The sequence below is a fragment of the Somniosus microcephalus genome, chromosome 13, assembly GCF_052327205.1.
Source record: "Somniosus microcephalus isolate GS21.2 chromosome 13, FLI_Smic_1.0, whole genome shotgun sequence".
NCBI classification, from domain to species: Eukaryota; Metazoa; Chordata; class Chondrichthyes; order Squaliformes; family Somniosidae; genus Somniosus; species Somniosus microcephalus.
Window position 1 is genome coordinate 51,518,091 of NC_140999.1, and position 18,975 is coordinate 51,537,065.

An 18,975-nucleotide genomic window follows, 5' to 3' on the forward strand; every position below is an offset into this window, starting at 1 on the left:
CGCTTTTCACAATTTTCAGCAGATCTTCAGCACCCTGGTACTATTATGTCCATGTATAATGGAGACACGGACTGCAGGAGTTGATTATAACAAGTCTTTACTGGATGGAGACAACCTGGATACTGAAACTACAGAAGCCTGCTAGGGCCTTTTATACAGGGGTGGTCACTGCCGGTACTGCAGTCTGAGACCAGTTATTCCCTTAAAGGTACATACACAACAATTCCTCCCCTTTTAGATAAACAGTACATAACATTCATTTAACAACTAAATAATAACTAATTACAATTACAATTACGGTTGCTAGATACATTGGTTGAAGTTAAGCAATTATAAGTTCAGTCTTTGAGGAGGCTTCCTGATTCTATCTGGATGACGCCTCTTTGGGATATCAAGTTCTTCTGGCAAGGTTGAGTCGGAATCAATGTCGTTGTTTGGTTCGTCTGCTTCCAATATCACTGATTCTGCGGTAGATGCAATTGGTACTTCGGTTTCATCGCCAGGTGTATCAGATCGTGGTGTGGAGTTGACGTTTTCCAGTGACTCTAGAATCTGGTCTGCATGGCGTCTTACAATGCTTTCTCCAACATCCATGGTATACATTAGAGGTCCTTCCGTGTACAGATCGTTTCTGCCATTTCTCTGTGCGGTAGTCCCGGGCCAAAACTGGTTGACCTATCTTAAAACTCCTGGTCGGCCTTTCATTCATATTCTGAAACTGTCTGTTCTCCACATCTCTTCTGACGTTTGGCTTAACCAAATCCAAGTGGCATCGTAGTCTTCGATTGAAGAACATCATGGCTGGAGTTTGGTTGGTAACCGCATGTGTCGCATTCCGGTAGGCAAACAAGAAGTTGTCCACCTTGTGTTGTAGGGGTATATCTTCATTACACATTGCATTGATAGCCTTCTTGAATGTTTGAACAAACCTCTCAGCCAATCCATTAGTGGCTGGATGATATGGGGCGGATGTGTAATGCTTAACACCATTGTTCTTTAAGAACCTCCGGAACTCTTCAGACACAAACTGTGGTCCATTGTCAGAGCAAATCTGTTCAGGCAGCCCATTCCTGGCGAATATGGTTCGTAAGACTGTGATAGTTTTTTCTGTGGTGGTTGAGGACATTTTTATTACCTCTGGCCACTTTGAATGTGCATCCACCGCAATTAAAAACATTGTCCATAAAGGGACCAGCAAAATCAATGTGCACCCTTTGCCATGGAGATGAGGGCCACTCCCATGGATGTAGAGGAGCTTGTGGTGGGGCGTTTTGGACCTTCTGGCATCCTGTACAGTGCTTGGTCATCTCTTCGATTTCTCTATCGATTCCCGGCTACCACACAAACACTCTGGCTAAGTTCTTCATTTTTACTCCTCCCAGATGACCCTCATGAAGCTCATTGAGCACTCTATCCTTCAATTTGGGTGGAATTACTACTCTGGATCCACACATCAAGGTTCCTCTGCACACTGACAGCTGTTCTCTTCTCGGCGAGAATGCTGGCAGTAGTGGTTCGCCATGTGCTGGCCATCCCTTCACCGTTAAATCATAGACCCAGGAGAGTGTCGGGTCATTTCATGTTTCCTTTTCTATGTTTGCATTCATCACAGGGAGACATTCGACTATAGTCGAGTGGAATAACTCCACGGGATCCACTGCCAGTTCTTCTTCCACCGTCGGCAATGGTAGGCGCGACAATCCATCAGCATTCTCATGCTGTTTAGTTCCTTTGTACTCGATGTCATATTGGTGTGCCCCTAGGAAAAGGGACCACCTCTGCAGCCATTGTGCCGTCATTATTGGTACGCCCTTCTGAGGGTTGAAAATGGAGACGAGAGTCTGATGATCAGTTAGTAGAGTAAATTTCTGACCGTGCAGGTAGTGATTGAACTTCTTCACCCCCCACACCAGGCTGAGGGCCTCTCTGTCAATCTGGGCGTAGTTACGCTCGGCTGAAGTTAACGAGCATGACGCAAAAGCTATCGGCCTCTGTGAACCATCAAGGAATTTATGTGACAGTACCGCCCCAATGCCGTAGGGAGACGCATCACACGCCAGTCTTTGGCATCTTGAAAATCTAAGATGGCGCCTCCCGCACTTTGCCTTCGTCCCCGCTGGATCAAAATGGCGCCTCCCGCGCTTTTCCTTCTTCCCCGCCGAGTTAAGATGGCACCTCCCGCGCTTTCCCGCCGCTGCCGCTGCTCTCCGCGGTATTTTTATTTTTCTATCGCACTTCAATATTTGCTCCGTTAATTGAAGAACCGTTCCCGTCGTGGAGCGGACCCTCTGGGACACTTCCCTCCCTCTTCTTAGGTCTGAACGCTGCCCGGCTTCGAAGCACCGGCCGTGCCCTGTGTGCTCCACCCTCTCTCTCTCTTTGCTTCCCGACTCGCCGCCCGGCCCCGGTGCAGAGCCACCCGATCGAGCTCTAGCCCGCCGCAGCCCAGGAAGAATCAGTGCACTACCTGCCACCAGCCCGATTAGCTGGGAAACCACAGACTGGAAAACCAAGCCTGGCTATCGACAGTCTCTCCTGCACTTTTCACTTCGATGATTTGGAGGGCGGTTGCCCACGGCCGACGCCCGTTTCTCGAGTTCCTTTGGATTACTTTTTTTTTCTTTCTTCTCGCTTCGACCTTCAATAACGTCATCTGAGGTGCTGCCGAGTTGCAGGTAAGTTCGTTTCTTACTCGTCGCCATTATTATGTCCGTGTATAATGGAGACACGGACTGCAGGAGTTGATTATAACAAGTCTTTACTGGATGGAGACAACCTGGAAACTGAAACTACAGAAGCCTGCTAGGGGCTTTTATACAGAGGTGGTCACTGCCGGTACTGCAGTCTGAGACCAGTTATTCCCTTAAAGGTACATACACAACATTGTTCATTAATAAATAGACATTCTTATTATGAACACAGCTAGCTTTTGTTAGTTACTTTATTGAGCACATGTGGACTAGGTACAGTATCTGTAGAGGCTTCCATCTTGACTGCTGCCTTGTGGGTAGCCTAGTGCCTCATGGGTAATGTAGTCTTAATATATATACAGCTGGGTAGTGTAGTCTTATACATACAGCTATATGCAGCTCTACGGCTCTACCTAGTGTCCACTATAGAATGACATGTTATTGATCATTACAGTTTTGTTGGCTTAGATTACAGGACTGGCCTCAACACTAGGCCAATGAGCTGGGTTCTGCTGTGCATCTCTTTCCCTTATCCTTTGTAAGTGAACTGCTAATGTTAAATAATTGAATAAGGCCAAGGTTTCAACCTTTGACCTCTGTACTACAGTGTATGTGGCCAGAATTTTTGGAGCCAGTGGCTTTGGTAGGACTCTCTGTTACTCTACAACCGTTGAGCCTACTAAAGATCAACTGCCCCGTACTTGTTCTGGTTCTAATTATCCTGTATTTAGATACTTTCCCCCTAAATAAATTCCAGACATTAAAATGATTCATTGGCTTCTTTAGTTAATTTTGACTCCATTGGATAGTCAGTCAAGTGGTAGGCTCAGTAACGTTGCCAGGGTAAATAGTAAAGAATTGGGGAGTCTTCCCAGCAAGCTTCAGGATGAATTCCACCATGTTGGTGCTGAGGTAAATCTGCGCTTCAGAAGGCAGCATGGCCTTAAAATTATGAAATAACAGCAGACAATGCTGGAAATACTCAGCAGGCCAGGCAGTATCCGTGGAGAGAGAAACAGGGTTAACGTTTCAGGTCTGGGACCCTTCATCAGAACTGGAAAAAGCTGGAAATGTAACAGATTTTAAGCAGGTGCAGAGAGGGGGGCGTGGTTTAGGAGGGGAGAAAGGAATTGAAAGAACATGCTGTGAAAATGTTGCAAATGGGAATGGCAAAATCATGCTGCATGAAAAATGGAGGCAGGGATTATTAACTGAAATTGTTGAACTCTACGTTGAGTCCGGCAGGCTGCAAAGTTCCCAATCGAAGATGAGGTGCTGTTCCTCGAGCTTACGTTGAGCTTCATTAGAACAATGTAATAGGCCGAGGACAGAGAGATCAGAGTGGGAGTGAAGTGGAGAATTAAAGTGACAGGTGACCGGAAGCTCAGGGTCACCCTTACGGACTGAACGGAGGTGTTCCACAAAGCGGTCGCCCAATCTGCATTTGGTCTCCCCAATGTAGAGGAGACTGCATCGTGAGCAGCGAATACAGTATATTAAATTGCAAGAAGTACAAGTAAATCGCTGTTTCACCTGGAAGGGGTGTTTGGGGCCCTGGACAGTGGGAAGGGAGGAGGTAAAAGGGCATGTGTTGCATCTCCTGCGTTTGCACGGGAAGGTGCCAGGTGAAGGAGAAGGGCTGTTGGGGGTGATTGAGGAGTGGACCAGAGTGCCGCGGAGGGAGCGGTCCCTTCGGAATGCTGAAAGGGGAGGTGAGGGGAAGATGTGTTTGGTGGTGGAATCACGTTGGAGGTGGCGGAAATGGTGGAGGATGATCCATTGAATGTGGAGGCTGGTGGGGTGAAAGGTGAGGACAAGGGGAACCCTATCGTGGTTCTGGGAGGGAGGGGAAGGGGTTAGAGCAGAAGTGCGGGAAATAGAATGGACACGGTCAAGGGCCGTGTCAACCACAGTAGAGGGGAATCCTCGGTTGAGGAAAAAGGAAGGCATGTCAGAAGCACTGGTATGGAAAACGTTAACCCTGTTTCTCTCTCCACCGATGTTGCCTGGCCTGCTGAGTATTTCCAGCATTGTCTGTTGTTATTTCAGATTTCCAGCATCTGCAGTATTTTGCTATTATATGGCCTTGTGGCGTACCGATCACAGAAAGGACACAATCCGCTTTTCGGTCCGTAGACTATAAATCAGGCGTCATGCCTTTAAGAAGGATCACACCTTTAAGGAGGAGCAGTCGAAGCTGTGGACTGATGAAAGGCAGTCGGACTTGGTGTAGTCTCTGACACCATTTTTGTGTTCAACATGCAGTCTCAACAATTAAACCTTTTCTGTTGAACCTCTCCGAGTTCAGTATTTTTTGCTAGGAGTACGTAGACTCCTACATTGGTGACCCCGACGCTCAGGACGACTCCTAAGCGTAACCATGGCGAAATGCAGTTTCTGTGAAGCTGCCAGAGTTCTGGGAGAACCTAGCCACCGCCTGGTTCCTTCAAGCCGAGTCGCAATTCCGACTCCGCGGCATCACCGCCGACGCAACGATGTACGACTACCTCCTCGCCTCCCTGGGCAGCTCCACAATCACAAAAGTCTGGACAACACTACAAAACCCTTCGGAGGAAGGCAAGTACGCACATCTCAAGGCCGTGCTCCTTAAAAAATTCACAGCCTCCCAATTTTTGCGCAACTGCCACCTCCTCAATCTCCCGGGCCTCGGTGACTCCACGCCGTCAGACTTGCTCTCACACATGCTTGCTCTGACCGATGAGAAACCGCCCGGCTCCCTCTTCCGCACGCTCTTTATCTGCCAACTACCTCCCAGCATCCGCCCGGCGATCATGGCGTCCAGCCGCACGGACCTCGAGGCCCTGGCCGATGAAGCCGATAAGCTCCTGTCCGCCGGCTCCAACCACGCCATCACCCCCGACCTGGCCTCCGCAGCATCGGCGCGTGCTCCACCCTCTATCGCGCAGCCACACAGCTCGGCCATGAGGCCCCCCAGGCCCCCACGTCCCCCAAGCCCTCCGACCCAGGGCTACTGCTACTTCCATACCCGGTTCGGCGCACGGGCATGCTGCTGCAGCCATCCCTGCACGTTTCCAACCGCCCCCACACCGGCCTACACGATGGCCGTGGGGCAAGCAGGCGCGCTGCTGTACGTTACGGACAGCGCCTCCGGATGCCGTTTCCTATGCGACACGGGCGCGCAGCACAGCATCATCCTCGCGTCCACCCTCAAGATCCAGCGAGGCGGCCGCAGCCCTGCGCTGGCTGCCGCCAACGGCACCGACATCCGGACGTACGGCACCCGCACCGTCACCATCGACCTCGCAGGCCGCGGCTACCACTGGGAGTTTATCACCGCCAAGGTGCTCTCCCCGCTCCTCGGTGCGGATTTCCTGTGCGCCCACGGCCTGTTGGTCGACATGCCTCGGTGCCGCCTCGTGGACATGAACACCATGTCACCTATCCCGGGCGCCATGGCCCCCTCCCAACCCGCCGAAATGGCGTGGCAGTGCCGCGCCCGCTCAACGGACGACTACTCAGCACTCCTGGCTGAGTTCCCAGCCCTCACCAACCCGACCTTCTCCGCGAAAGTTGCTAAGCACGGGGTAGAACACTTCATCCCCACCACAGGCCCACCGGTGTATGCCCACGCCCGCAGGCTGGACCCGGCCAAGCTGGAGATCGCGCGGGCCGAGTTCGCCACAATGGAACAGCTCAGCATCATCCGCCGCTCCAACAGCCCCTGGGCCTCCCCACTCCACATCGTCACCAAACCCGATGGGGGATGGCGCCCCTGCGGGGACTACCGGCGCCTAAATGACGCCACCACACCGGATCGGTACCCCATACCGCACATTCAAGACTTCTCAGCTAGACTGGCCGGCCGCTCAGTCTTCTCCAAAGTCGACCTGGTGCGCGGTTACCATCAGGTGCTAGTCCACCCCACGGACGTTCCCAAGACGGCCATAATCACCCCTTTTGGGCTATTCGAGTTCCTCCGAATGCCCTTCGGCCTCAAAAACGCGGCTCAGGCCTTCCAGCGGCTCATGGACTCGGTCCTCCGGGACCTGAAGTTCCTCTTTGTCTACCTGGATGACATCCTGGTAGCTAGTTCCTCCAAGCAGGAACACATCGAGCACCTCCGCACCCTGTTCCAGCGGCTCAGTGAGCACGGGCTCATCATCAGCCCAGCCAAGTGCCAATTCAGCCTCAGCAGGATCGAATTCCTCGGCCACCACATCACGCAGGACAGAGCCATTCCCCTGCCCGCCAAGGTGCAAGCCGTCCAGCAGTTCCCCCAGCCCACCACAATCAAAGGCCTCCAGGAGTTCTTGGGGATGATCAACTTTTACAACCGCTTCATTCCCGGAGCGGCCTCCCTCATGCGGCCCCTATACGAAGCCCTTCGGGGTAAGAAAGACAGAATGGCGATCGAGTGGTCGGCGGACATGTTGACCGCTTTCGACTGGACCAAAAAGGCGCTCGCCGACGCCACCATGCTCGCTCACCCACAGCCCAACGCCAGGGTGGCCCTCACCATGGACGCCTCCGACCACACGGTCGGCGCCATGTACAAACAGTGGGTCAACGGGGCCTGGCAACCGCTGGCCTTTTTCAGCAGCCAACTGTGCCCCCTGGAGGCCAAATACAGCGCCTTTGACCGCGAGCTCCTCGCACTGTACCTGGCAGTCCGCCATTTTAGATTTCTTCTGGAGGGCCGCCCCTTCACCGCGTTTGTCGACCACAAACCCCTGACATTCGCGATGGCAAAATCTACGGACCCGTGGTCAGCCAGGCAACAACGCCAGCTCGCCGCGGTGTCCGAATTCACCACGGACATCCGGCACGTCTCCGGTCGAGACAACGTGGTGGCCGACTGCCTATCCCACCCCGCCGTCCACGGCGCCCACCTGGCAGTGGACTATGCTCAACTGGCAGCGGAGCAACGCACCGACCCCGATCTGCTCTCCGCGCCCACAACCCTCCCAGGGCTGCGACTGACCGATGTCGCCTGCGGCCCGTCCGCCGTCACAGTCAAATGCGACACCTCCTTGGTGCAACCCCGCCCTGTAGTCCCGGCGTCCTGATGAAAACGGGTGTTTGACATCGTCCACGGCCTCTCACACCCCGGCACCCATGCGTCCATTAGACTGGTGGCCAACCGATTTGTCTGGCGCGGCCTGCGCAAAGATGTGCGCGTCTGGTCCAGATCCTGCATAGCTTGCCAGCATGCCAAAATCCACCAGCACGTCAAAGCCCCAATCGAGGAGTTCACTGTGCCAGAAAGAAGGTTTGACCATGTCCACATCGACCTCGTCGGCCCCCTGCCACCATCACAAGGTCACACGCACCTGCTGACAATCGTGGACCATACACCCGCTGGCCCAAGGCCATTCCACTGACGTCCACCACCACCGCCGACATCGCGAGGGCGTTCATCGGTACCTGGGTCGCTCGGTTCGGCGTCCCCTCCGACATGACGTCGGATAGAGGCCCGCAGTTCACCTCTGATCTGTGGGCCACCATCGCCCGAAACCTCGGGGTGGCCATTCACTGCACCACGGCTTACCACCCCCAAGCCAACGGACTGTGTGAGCGATTCCACAGGTCCATGAAGGCGTCCCTCTGCGCCAGCCTTGAGGACGAGGCTTGGATCGACCGCCTCCTGTGGGTGCTACTTGGCCTACGCTCCGCGGTCAAGGAAGACCTGCAAGCCTCGGCGGCGGAACTTGTGTACGGCCAGCCGCTGCGCGTACCCGGAGAGTTCCTGCCCACCGCCACGACCCCCTGGTCGGCTGACCAGCAACGCCGCGCTTTCGCCAACCTACACAACAGTTCGCTCCGGTACCCACCGGCCGGCACGGCGAACCAGCAACCCGCGTACCACCTAGCCTGCACATGGCCAAATTTGTTTTCATGCGCCATGACGCCCACCAAGGACCTCTACGGCCCCCATATGACGGACCCTACAAGGTACTCCAGACGGGGAACTAGTTCTTCCTCCTCGAAGTGGGCGGCAGAACTGACAAGGTGTCGGTCGACCGGCTCAAGCTGGCGCACCTAGAGTCTGACGAACCCGTTCAAGTGGGCCAACCCCCACCGCGGGGCAGACCGCCTAAGAGCCCGACGCGTCCGACCGCCCCGCTCCTGACACCAACCGCCAAGAGCCGTTCCGGCCGTGCCATCAAGCCGCCATGCCGTTTCGTACACTCCCTACTAGTGGATTCTGGGGGGAGCTGTGTGGCGTACCGGTCACAGAAAGGACACAATCCGCTTTTCGGTCCGTAGACTATAAATCAGGCGTCATGCCTTTAAGAAGGATCACACCTTTAAGGAGGAGCAGTCGAAGCTGTGGACTGGTGAAAGGCAGTCGGACTTGGTGTAGTCTCTGATGCCATTTTTGTGTTCAACATGCAGTCTCAACAATTAAACCTTTTCTGTTGAACCTCTCCGAGTTCAGTATTTTTTGCTAGGAGTACGTAGACCCCCTACAGCCTTGAAATTATGTTGCTTTATGAATAGGAGGAAGGCTTAACATGTTAGCATGAAATGTCTTGTTATTTTAGTCGATGCCCAAACCTGTTTATTCTAAACATTTGCACTGCATAATTTAAATTCCTGTATGCACTGCAACATAAGGTGATATAATGCAGTTGTCATGTTAATGCCTTTACTTAGTGTTGTGTATGTAATATGTATGTTACTTTAAACCTATGGCCAGGGCAGCACTACTTTGTAGGGCGTAGTGATACCGTAGTACCACTCCTGACCATAGGGGTATAAATAGCACTGTGGGTACTGATCTCCCCTCAGTTCCCGCCTGTTGGTATGAAGTAAAGACCTAAGTTGAACCTTCCAAGCTGTCTCCTCATTATTGTATTAAGTATAGTCACATACTTTACACTGGCGACGAGTTACGTTCGAACTCACCAGTACACGGTGCAACAAGGATCGGTAGCAGTACGGAGGGAGAAGGAGAGAAGCTTCTTACCAGCCAGCCTGCGGAGTCCAGCGTCGACCAAAGGAGGCCGCCCAGTTCGGGATGAGCAGCAGCAACGGAGCGAGAGAGAGAGGTTTCCAGCGGAGGCTGTGGCAGCTGAGAGAAGAGGCTGAACGGGCGCTCCAGACACGGGGCAAAAGTCCACCCAGGGCCAGGTAAACTGCAATCCTTCCCGGGGAACACGAGCTGCAAGGGCCAGAACGGGCAGGCGATCTGGGGAACAAACGGAGCCACGAGGACTAGCGGGCCACGAGAGGGGAAGGTCGTTGTAATAGCGACGGTGGCAATAACGGGAGCTGCAAGAAAAAAATAAAATAACGACGCTGGAGAGAGGTCGTTGACAGCAGAGGGAAAAAAGGCGGGAAAAGCGCCATCTAGTGGACAAAGGTGAAAAGTTTTTCTCTTCAGCAGTTTGAAATTTTTAAAAAAAACAGCGCCATCTAGTGGACAAAAGGGGAAAAGTTTTTCTCTTCAGCAGTTTAAAATAAAAACAAACGCCATCTAGTGGAAAAAGGCGGGAAAACCTCTTCAGCAGTTTAAAAAATGTCCAGAGAAGCTTGGTTGTCAGAATTTGTTGCGGACACAGAAGAATGGGACGCATATGTCGAAAGGCATAAACTTTATTGCGTAGTAAACAAGGTGAAAGATGACAAAAAGGCAGCAACCTTATTAAATTCTATGGGGGCAAAAACATACGGTCTGCTGAGGAATCTTCTTACTCCAGAAAAGCCAGCAGACAAAACGTATGCCCAAATTGCTGATACGTTAAAGGAACATTTAAACCCTAAGCCACCATTTATAGCAGAAAGGTACCGCTTCTACAGACGCGACCAAAGGAATGATGAGTCGCAGGCAGCCTACTTGGCTGAGCTCAGACGGTTGTCCAAACATTGCCAGTTTGGAGCCTTTTTGGCGGAAGCGATCAGAGACAGATTTGTCTGTGGCATGTTAAATGAGAGTACGCGAAAACGGTTGCTGGCCAAGAAACAGCTCAGCCTAGATCAGGCGATGGAAATAGCATCGGCACATGAAGCAGCAGCACAGGGTGCTGCTCAAATACGACAAAACACAACCGGCTATGACACCCATGAGGTGACATTTCACAAAGGTAAATGCTACCGTTGTGGCAAAACCACCCACGACCAAAGTAATTGTTGGTTTCATGATAAAATATGCCGGCAGTGTGGGAAAAAGGGGCATATAGCGAAAGTTTGTCGGTCGGGTACGAAACCCAATAGTGGGGGCAATCCGAGCAGTACCAAGGCAAGGACAAAAATACATAAGATATCTGACAGTAGCTCAGACGAGTCACAGGAAGGCACAAAAGCAGAGCCTAAAGGTCTGGGATGTCTCAAGTTATATGGTGTAGACAAAACGGAGGACCACAGCACAATGTGGGTTAAAATGAAGGTAGCAGGCGTCGAAGTTAATATGGAGCTGGACACGGGTTCAGCCCTATCAGTAATTAATGAACAAGATTATAACAGGCTGTTCAAACGCATTCCCTTAAAGGATACCGAAATCAAATTAAAAACATATACTGGACAAAAAGTTTACCCGAAGGGAAAAATGCAAGTAACAGTTAACTACAACGGCAGAAAAGTGCCAGGACTTTATTTATACGTCCTACCAAACGGTGGACCACCACTTTTGGGTAGGGAATGGATAAGAAAAATCCATTTTGACTGGAAGTCGATACACGAGATAAAAGTAGAAACCACCAAGGATGATACAACCATTACAAGCAGGCTGTCGAAAATATTGGCAAAAGCGCCAGAGGTGTTCCAACAAGGGCTGGGGACCTTAAAGGACATTAGAGCAAAAATAACTATTGCTCAAGACGCAAACCCCAAGTTTTGTAAGGCCAGACCGGTGCCTTACGCCATTCGGCCAGCTGTGGAAGCAGAACTGGATGCCTTAGAGAGTGCAGGTGTCCTTACAAAGATTGAGTGGAGTGAGTGGGCCACGCCCATTGTCCCAGTTATAAAGAAATCTGCAAATAACACGCCGGGGGAACCAAAGAAGGTTCGCATTTGCGGGGATTTTAAGATAACTATTAACCCAGTCCTGCACATGGTACAGTATCCGCTGCCGCGGATAGAGGACATATTTGCATCGTTAGCTGGGGGTAGACGCTTTACGAAGATTGACCTTTGTCAAGCTTATTTACAGATGGAGGTGGAGCAGGACTCGAAAAAGCTCCTAACGATTAACACACACAAGGGATTGTACCAGTACAATCGCCTGGTATTTGGTGTGGCGTCCGCCCCAGCAATATGGCAGAGGACCATGGAACAGGTCCTACAGGGCATTCCAGGAACGCAGTGCTACCTGGATGACATCCTGGTGACAGGACAAATGGATAACGACCACCTCGCTAACCTGGAGCGAGTACTTCTGCGGTTGCAACAATACGGACTCAGGGCGAACAAGCAGAAATGTGAGTTTTTCCAGGAACGTATCTCATACTGTGGTCACATTATAGATAAGGAAGGCCTGCATAAGTCCCCGGAAAAGATCGAGGCAGTAGTGAAGGCCCCGCCCCCTGAGAATGTATCTCAGTTACGATCATTCTTAGGCCTTATAAACTATTACCATAAGTTCCTCCCAAACTTATCGTCCATTTTACATCCACTAAATTCATTGCTGCAAAAGGGAGTCTCCTGGAATTGGGACGAAGCATGTGAGGCTGCTTTTAAAAAGGGTAAACAACTCATTACATCAAAGGAAGTGCTCGCACACTTTGACCCAAAAATGCCAATGAGGTTGGCATGTGATGCCTCCCCGTATGGTATAGGGGCAGTGTTGTCACACAAATTTCCCAATGGGACGGAGAGGCCAATAGCATTTGCCTCAAGGTCGTTAACTACAGCCGAAAGAAACTACGCGCAAATCGACAGGGAGGCCCTCAGTCTGGTGTGGGGTGTAAAAAAATTCCACCACTATCTACATGGGCAACGTTTCACACTACTGACGGATCATCAACCGTTGGTGTCCATATTTAATCCAACAAAAGGGGTGCCCCTGATGACGGCCCAAAGGCTACAGAGATGGTCACTGTTCTTAGGAGCACACCAGTACCTTATCGAATATAAGGGTACCAAACAGCATGGCAATGCGGATGGCCTGTCGCGGCTACCATTGCCTGCCGAGATCGAAGAGATAGTACAGGACCCCGTGGAAATATATCATACGGCTGTTATGGAACACTTGCCCATCACCAGCCAATGTATCGAGCGGGAAACACAGAACGAACCGACACTGGCAAGGGTTTACGAATTGACCGTGAAAGGCTTGCGGCGCAGGGTGACGCATCATTGCCGGCGTTTTCGGCAAGGAAAGACCAGTTGTCTGTCTGCCGGGGCACATTGATGTGCGGAGCCAGGGTGGTGGTCCCTCAAAATTACAACATAAAGTGTTGCAGGACTTACACGAAGGTCATCTGGGGGGTGTCAAAGTGAAAAGCCTCACCAGAGCCTACGTCTGGTGGCCCGGCATTGACAGGGACATCGAGGAAGTAGCAAAAGCATGCCAAGGGTGCCAGATGGTACAGAACGTACCACCCCAAGCCCCACTACATCCGTGGGAGTGGCCCTCAACGCCGTGGCAAAGGATCCACGTGGACTTCGCTGGGCCCTTCCTGGATGCGATGTTCCTTATTGTAGTGGACGCCCACTCAAAATGGCCGGAGGTCATAAAGATGTCATCAACGACAGCCGAAAAGACGGTCGCAGCCTTAAGGACCATTTTTGCCCGAAACGGGGTGCCCGAGCAAGTCTGTTCGGACAATGGGCCACAATTTGTGGCAGAAGAATTTCAAGCATTCCTAAAAAGGAATGGAGTGCGACATTATACGTCCGCACCATATCATCCGGCTACAAATGGGCTGGCAGAGCGATTTGTACAGACTTTTAAAAAGGCCATCAAGGCGATGGGGGAGGAAAGGTTGCCACTACAACACAAGGTGGACAATTTCCTATTAGCGTACCATAATGCTGCACATACGGTGACCAACCAGGGCCCCGCCGTCATGTTCTTTAATAGAAGGTTAAGGTCGCGCCTCGAATTGCTCAGACCAAACATCCGGAGAGATGTGGAAAACCGAGTATTTCGTAGGGCTCCTGACAGACAGACACGGAGCTTCGAGGTGGGGCAGCAAGTGTTGGCCCGTGATTATAGAGATGAAAAGTGGCGGTCTGGTACGATAAAGGCCCGCCAGGGACCCTTGATGTACACAGTGGATACAGGGGACGGCATAATCAGACGACATGCTGATCAACTTGTGGAGTCCAGAAACCCAACTGATTCACTACCTCAAACGTCTCAGCACATTGTTCCAGCGGAATCACGGCCCAGCTCGTCGCTACAGAAGTCTCAGGATTGCGAGGAGTTCATCACTCCAGTGAGCTCCACAGCACAGGATGTGCCATCAGACACCGACGACTCCAGCGATGAAGTGGTGACGGAAGTACCGCCGCCTACACCGAGACCGACTAGAGAAAGACGTTATCCTAGTCGAGACAGGAGGCCTCCTCAGAGACTGAATCTATAACATGTTTCTTTTTATATATATATACTAGCTGGGGAGCCCCGCGTTGCGAGGGCAATTTTGGGGCGCTTGGTCTCCCTGCCCGTGTGTCCCCCCTCTCCCTGTCATGTCCTCTCCCTGTCCTATCCCTCCCTCCCCTCCCCTCTCTCCCTCCCCTCCTCTCCCTCCCCTCCCCTCTCTCCCTCCCCTCCTCTCCCTCCCCTCCCGTCTCCCTCCCCCCACCCCTCCCCTCGCCCACCCCCACCACTCCCCTCCCCCCACTCCCCCGCTCCCCCACTCCCCTCTGTCCCTCTCTCCGGCCCCTCCCCCTGCCTAGCGCCGGCGCGGTCGGGTTGCCGGCGCGGTCGGGTTCTGAGGCCGGGACGGACCGGAGCTGAGGTCCCCCGCGTATCGCGCGGCTGATGGACGGCCGCTGCGGTCAGTGCAGGCGGCGCATGCGCGGTCAGTGCGGGCGGCGCATGCGCGGGTCAGTGCGGGCGGCGCGAGGCGGCCCGCGGGGAGCAGGCAAGGGCGGCTTGGCGGCCGTTAGCGAGCGGGAAACTTCGGGCGGCCCACCCGCGCTCCGTCCGCGACACTGTGAAACCTGAGAGGGGGAAGTAGAGAGAGACAGAGAGGGAAGAGGAGGAGAGAGAGGGAAGAGGAGGAGAGAGAGGGAAGAGGAGAAGGAGAGAGAGAGAGGGAAGAAAGAGAGAGAGAGAGAGAAATTTTTTTGAGCTTCAGGCCCCGAGTCCCCCCTGCGCGAGGGTGAGGAGGAGGGGGGGGTTGCTAAACACAATATAAACCTCAAATAAATTGTTAATTAATTCCCTAACACATAATTCAAATATTTACCTTACTTCCCTAACACACAGAAAGTGTGGGGAAACAATTGTGAAAAATCAAGATGGCGGCCACTCACCTCGGTCAGAAGGATAAGGCCCGCCCACACATGCACCGATTGGTCGACGGTCAGGTCACCGAAGCGTAGGATTGGTCAATCGTCGAGTCACTCGACACTCAACTGTAGGAAGGAACCCGCCGTCCGATTGGTCGACCTCGACGTCAAACGGTCGCTAATGAGATGCTAATGAGCGGAAGGCTGAACGTTTTTCGGATACCGCGGGCGCGGGTTTTTGTCCGGCCGAAACGTAAATACGCCTATGACCGGTCCGGAATCGCAAGCTTTCTTTTGAGGCGACGCGCGCGTCGGTACACTCTGTAACTTTCAAACGTATAGAGAACAGACAGACAGACAGACATCGGGACAGACAGAAGAGCTCTTTTATATATATAGACTAGCTGGGGTGAGCCCAGCGTTGCGAGGCTTTTTCGAGGGCATGTTGTTGTTGGAAGAGAGAGAGAGAGCGACTGGGGGGGTGGGGGGGCGGCAGAGAGAGACTGGAGGGGGGGGAATTATCCACTTCTAACTTTTTTAAAATGTTAAAGAGAACAAAACAAAGATTGCCGCTCTCACAAAAGGCAAACCTGAAATAAAGATGGAACAAATTAAAGTTGCTTAAAAATTTTAATTTTTTATGAAAATAGATAAAATGGACACTGCAAAAAATTTAAATTAGTTTTTCAGGGTCATAACCTTTGCTTAGCAGTCAATACGCTGTTTGATTTTTTAGAGATTTCACTGATGCCGGCTCTGTTTGTTGCGGGGGGGGGGGAAGGAAGCACAGTGCAGCCGGTGGAGGAGCAGTGAATGACAGATTGCAACATCGGGATTTCCGCAATAGGTTGCACATACGCCAAATCCTGAATTGCAGTCAGTTTCAAAAGCAAAATGACGGCAAATGCTACCGCAAATTCTGGGCCAAAGTTTGCTTAATCACCGCCCCGCCGCCGAGCCCCGCTCTCCGAGCCCCGCCCCCCGCCGCTCTCCGAGCCCCGCCCCCGGCCCAGCCGGCTTGAATTCCGCCGATTGCGGCTCTGGTTGCCGGGGTGACCCTGCCGCCCCCGCACTGCCGAGTGCCGCGCTCTCCGAGCCTCGCGCTCCCCCCCCCCCGGGCCGAGAGCCACGCTCTCCGAGCCCGCCCCCCCGGCCGGAATTCCGCCGATTGCGGCTCTGGTTGCCGGGGTAACCCTGCCGCCCCGCACTGCCGAGAGCCGCACTCTCCGAGCCCAGCCCACCGGCCGCGTCTCACCTGCTCCTGCCTGCGCACGCACCCTGACCCTCGTGGCTGAGGCCGTTGCCCCGGGTAACGTGACGGGGGGGGGGGTGGATGAGGAGCTTAGCAGAAGCCCTAGCTCGGGCCTGGCTGGGCAAGAAAGTCCCAGGCTTTCAGGCCTAACAAAAAAACGGGAAAAGGTAGGAAAAAGAATGTTCAGTTTAGAAAAAATATTTACAAATGAATGAAGGTTTTTTTTAAAACAATTTAATAAATTCAATTTTATTTTGCTGGAAATGTATATTTGAAAAGAAAGACGCAGAAAGCAGAAAAAGAATGGAAGCAAGATGGCGGCCACTCACCTCGGTTCAGAAGGATAAGGCCCGCCCACACACGCACCGATTGGTCGACCGGTCAGGTCACCGAAGCGTAGGATTGGTCAATCGTCGAGTCACTCGACACTCAACTGTAGGACGGCACGCGCCAGGAACCCGCCGTCCGATTGGTCGACCTCGATGTCACACGGTCGCTAATGAGATGCTAATGAGCGGAACGCAGAAGACGTTTTCGGATACCGCGGGCGCGGTTTTTGTCCGGCCGAAAGGTAAATATGCCTATGACTGGTCCGGAATCGCAAGCTTTCTTTTGAGGCGACGCGCGCGTCGGTACGCTCTGTAACTTTAAAACGTATAGAACACGGACGGACAGACAGACCAGACATCGGGACAGACAGACAGAAGAGCCGCTTTATATATATAGACTAGCTGGGGGAGCCCGGCGGTGCCGAGGCTTTCTCGAGGGCATGTTGTTGTTGGAAGAGAGAGTGGGAGCGACTGGGGGGAAGAGAGAGAGGGAAGGAGAGAGAGAGAGAGGGAATGAGAGAGAGGGAAGGAGAGAGAGAGGGAAGGAGAGAGAGAGAGGGAAGGAGGAGAGAGAGAGGGAAGGAGAGAGAGTGAGGGGGGGAAGGAGAGAGAGAGAGAGAGAGGGGGAAGGAGAGAGAGAGATGGAAGGAAAGAGAGAGAGAAATGGAAGGAGAGAGAGAGGGAAGGAGAGAGAGGGAAGGAGAGAGAGGGAAGAGAAAGAGAGGGAAGGAGAGAGAGATTGGGAGTGTGAGAGAGAGAGAGATTGGGAGTGTGAGAGAGAGAGACTGGGGAGAGAGAGAGAGAAAGGGGAGATTGAGAGAGAGAGAGAGAGAGATTGAGAGAGAGATTGGGAGTGAGAGGGAGAGATTGGGAGTGTGAGAGAGAGAGACTGGGAGTGTGAGAGAGAGAGACTGGGAGTGTGAGAGAGAGAGATTGGGAGTGTGAGAGAGAGAGACTGGGGAGAGAGAGAGAGAATGGGGAGATAGAGAGAGAGAGCGACTGAGGGGGAGAGAGAGAGCGACTGAGGGGTGAGAGAGAGAGATGTGGAGAGAGAGGGAGAGACTGGGAGATAGAGAGAGAGACTGAGGGGGGAGAGAGAGAGAGACTGAGGGGGGAGAGACAGAGCGACTGAGGGAGAGAGAGAGGGAGACTGGGGGAGAGAGAGAGAGATGGGGGAGAGAAAGAGAGAGAGACGGGGGAGAGAGAGGAGAGAGACTTTTTCGAGGGCATGTTGTTGTTGGAAGAGAGCGAGTGGGGGGGAAGAGAGAGAGAGCGAGTGGGGGGGCGGTGCAGAGGCTTTTTTGAGGGCATGTTGTTGTTGGAAGAGAGAGAGGGAGCGACTGGGGGGGGGAAAGAGAGAGAACGACTGGGGGGGAAGCGAGAGAACGACTGGGGGGGGAAGCGAGAGAGCGACTGGGGGGAAGAGAGAGAGCGACTGGGGGGGAGAGAGAGAGCGACTGGGGGGAAGAGAGAGCGATGGGGGGGAAGAGAGAGAGCGACTGGGGGGGAAGAGAGAGAGCGACGGGGGGGAAGAGAGAGAGCGACGGGGGGGAAGAGAGAGAGCGACGGGGGGGGAAGAGAGAGCGCGACGGGGGGGAAGAGAGAGCGCGACGGGGGGGAAGAGAGAGAGCGCGACGGGGGGGAAGAGAGAGAGCGCGACGGGGGGGAAGAGAGAGAGCGCGACGGGGGGGAAGAGAGAGAGCGCGACGGGGGGAAGAGAGAGAGCGCGACGGGGGGGAAGAGAGAGAGCGCGACGGGGGAAGAGGAGAGCGGCGGGGGGGAAGAGAGAGAGCGCGACGGGGGGAAGAGAGAGAGCGCGACGGGGGGAGAGAGAGTGAGAGAGCGCGACGGGGGGAAGAGAGAGAGCGCGACGGGGGGGGAAGAGAGAGAGCGCGACGGGGGAAGAGAGAGAGCGCGACGGGGGGGAAGAGAGAGCGCGCAACGGGGGGGAAGAGAGAGAGCCGCGACGGGGGAAGAGAGAGAGCGCGACGGGGGGGAAGAGAGAGAGCGCGACGGGGGGCGGGGGGAAGGTGGCCCGATGGACCCCTGCGAAGGAAGAAGGTAAGCTCTCCCACCCCTTCACTCTTTCCCTCCCTGTCCCACCCCTTCACTCTTTCCCTCCCTCAACCCTCTCTCCCTCCCCCGTCTCTCCCTGCTTTACTCTCCCTCCCCCTCTCCTCACGCTCTCCCTCCCTCACCCTCTCTCTCCCTCCCCGTCTCTCCCTGCTTTACTCTCTCTCCCTCCCTCCCCCCTCTCCCTGCCCTCCCCCTCTCGCTCCCCTCCCCCACCCTCCCTCGCTCCCCCACCCTCTCGCTCCCC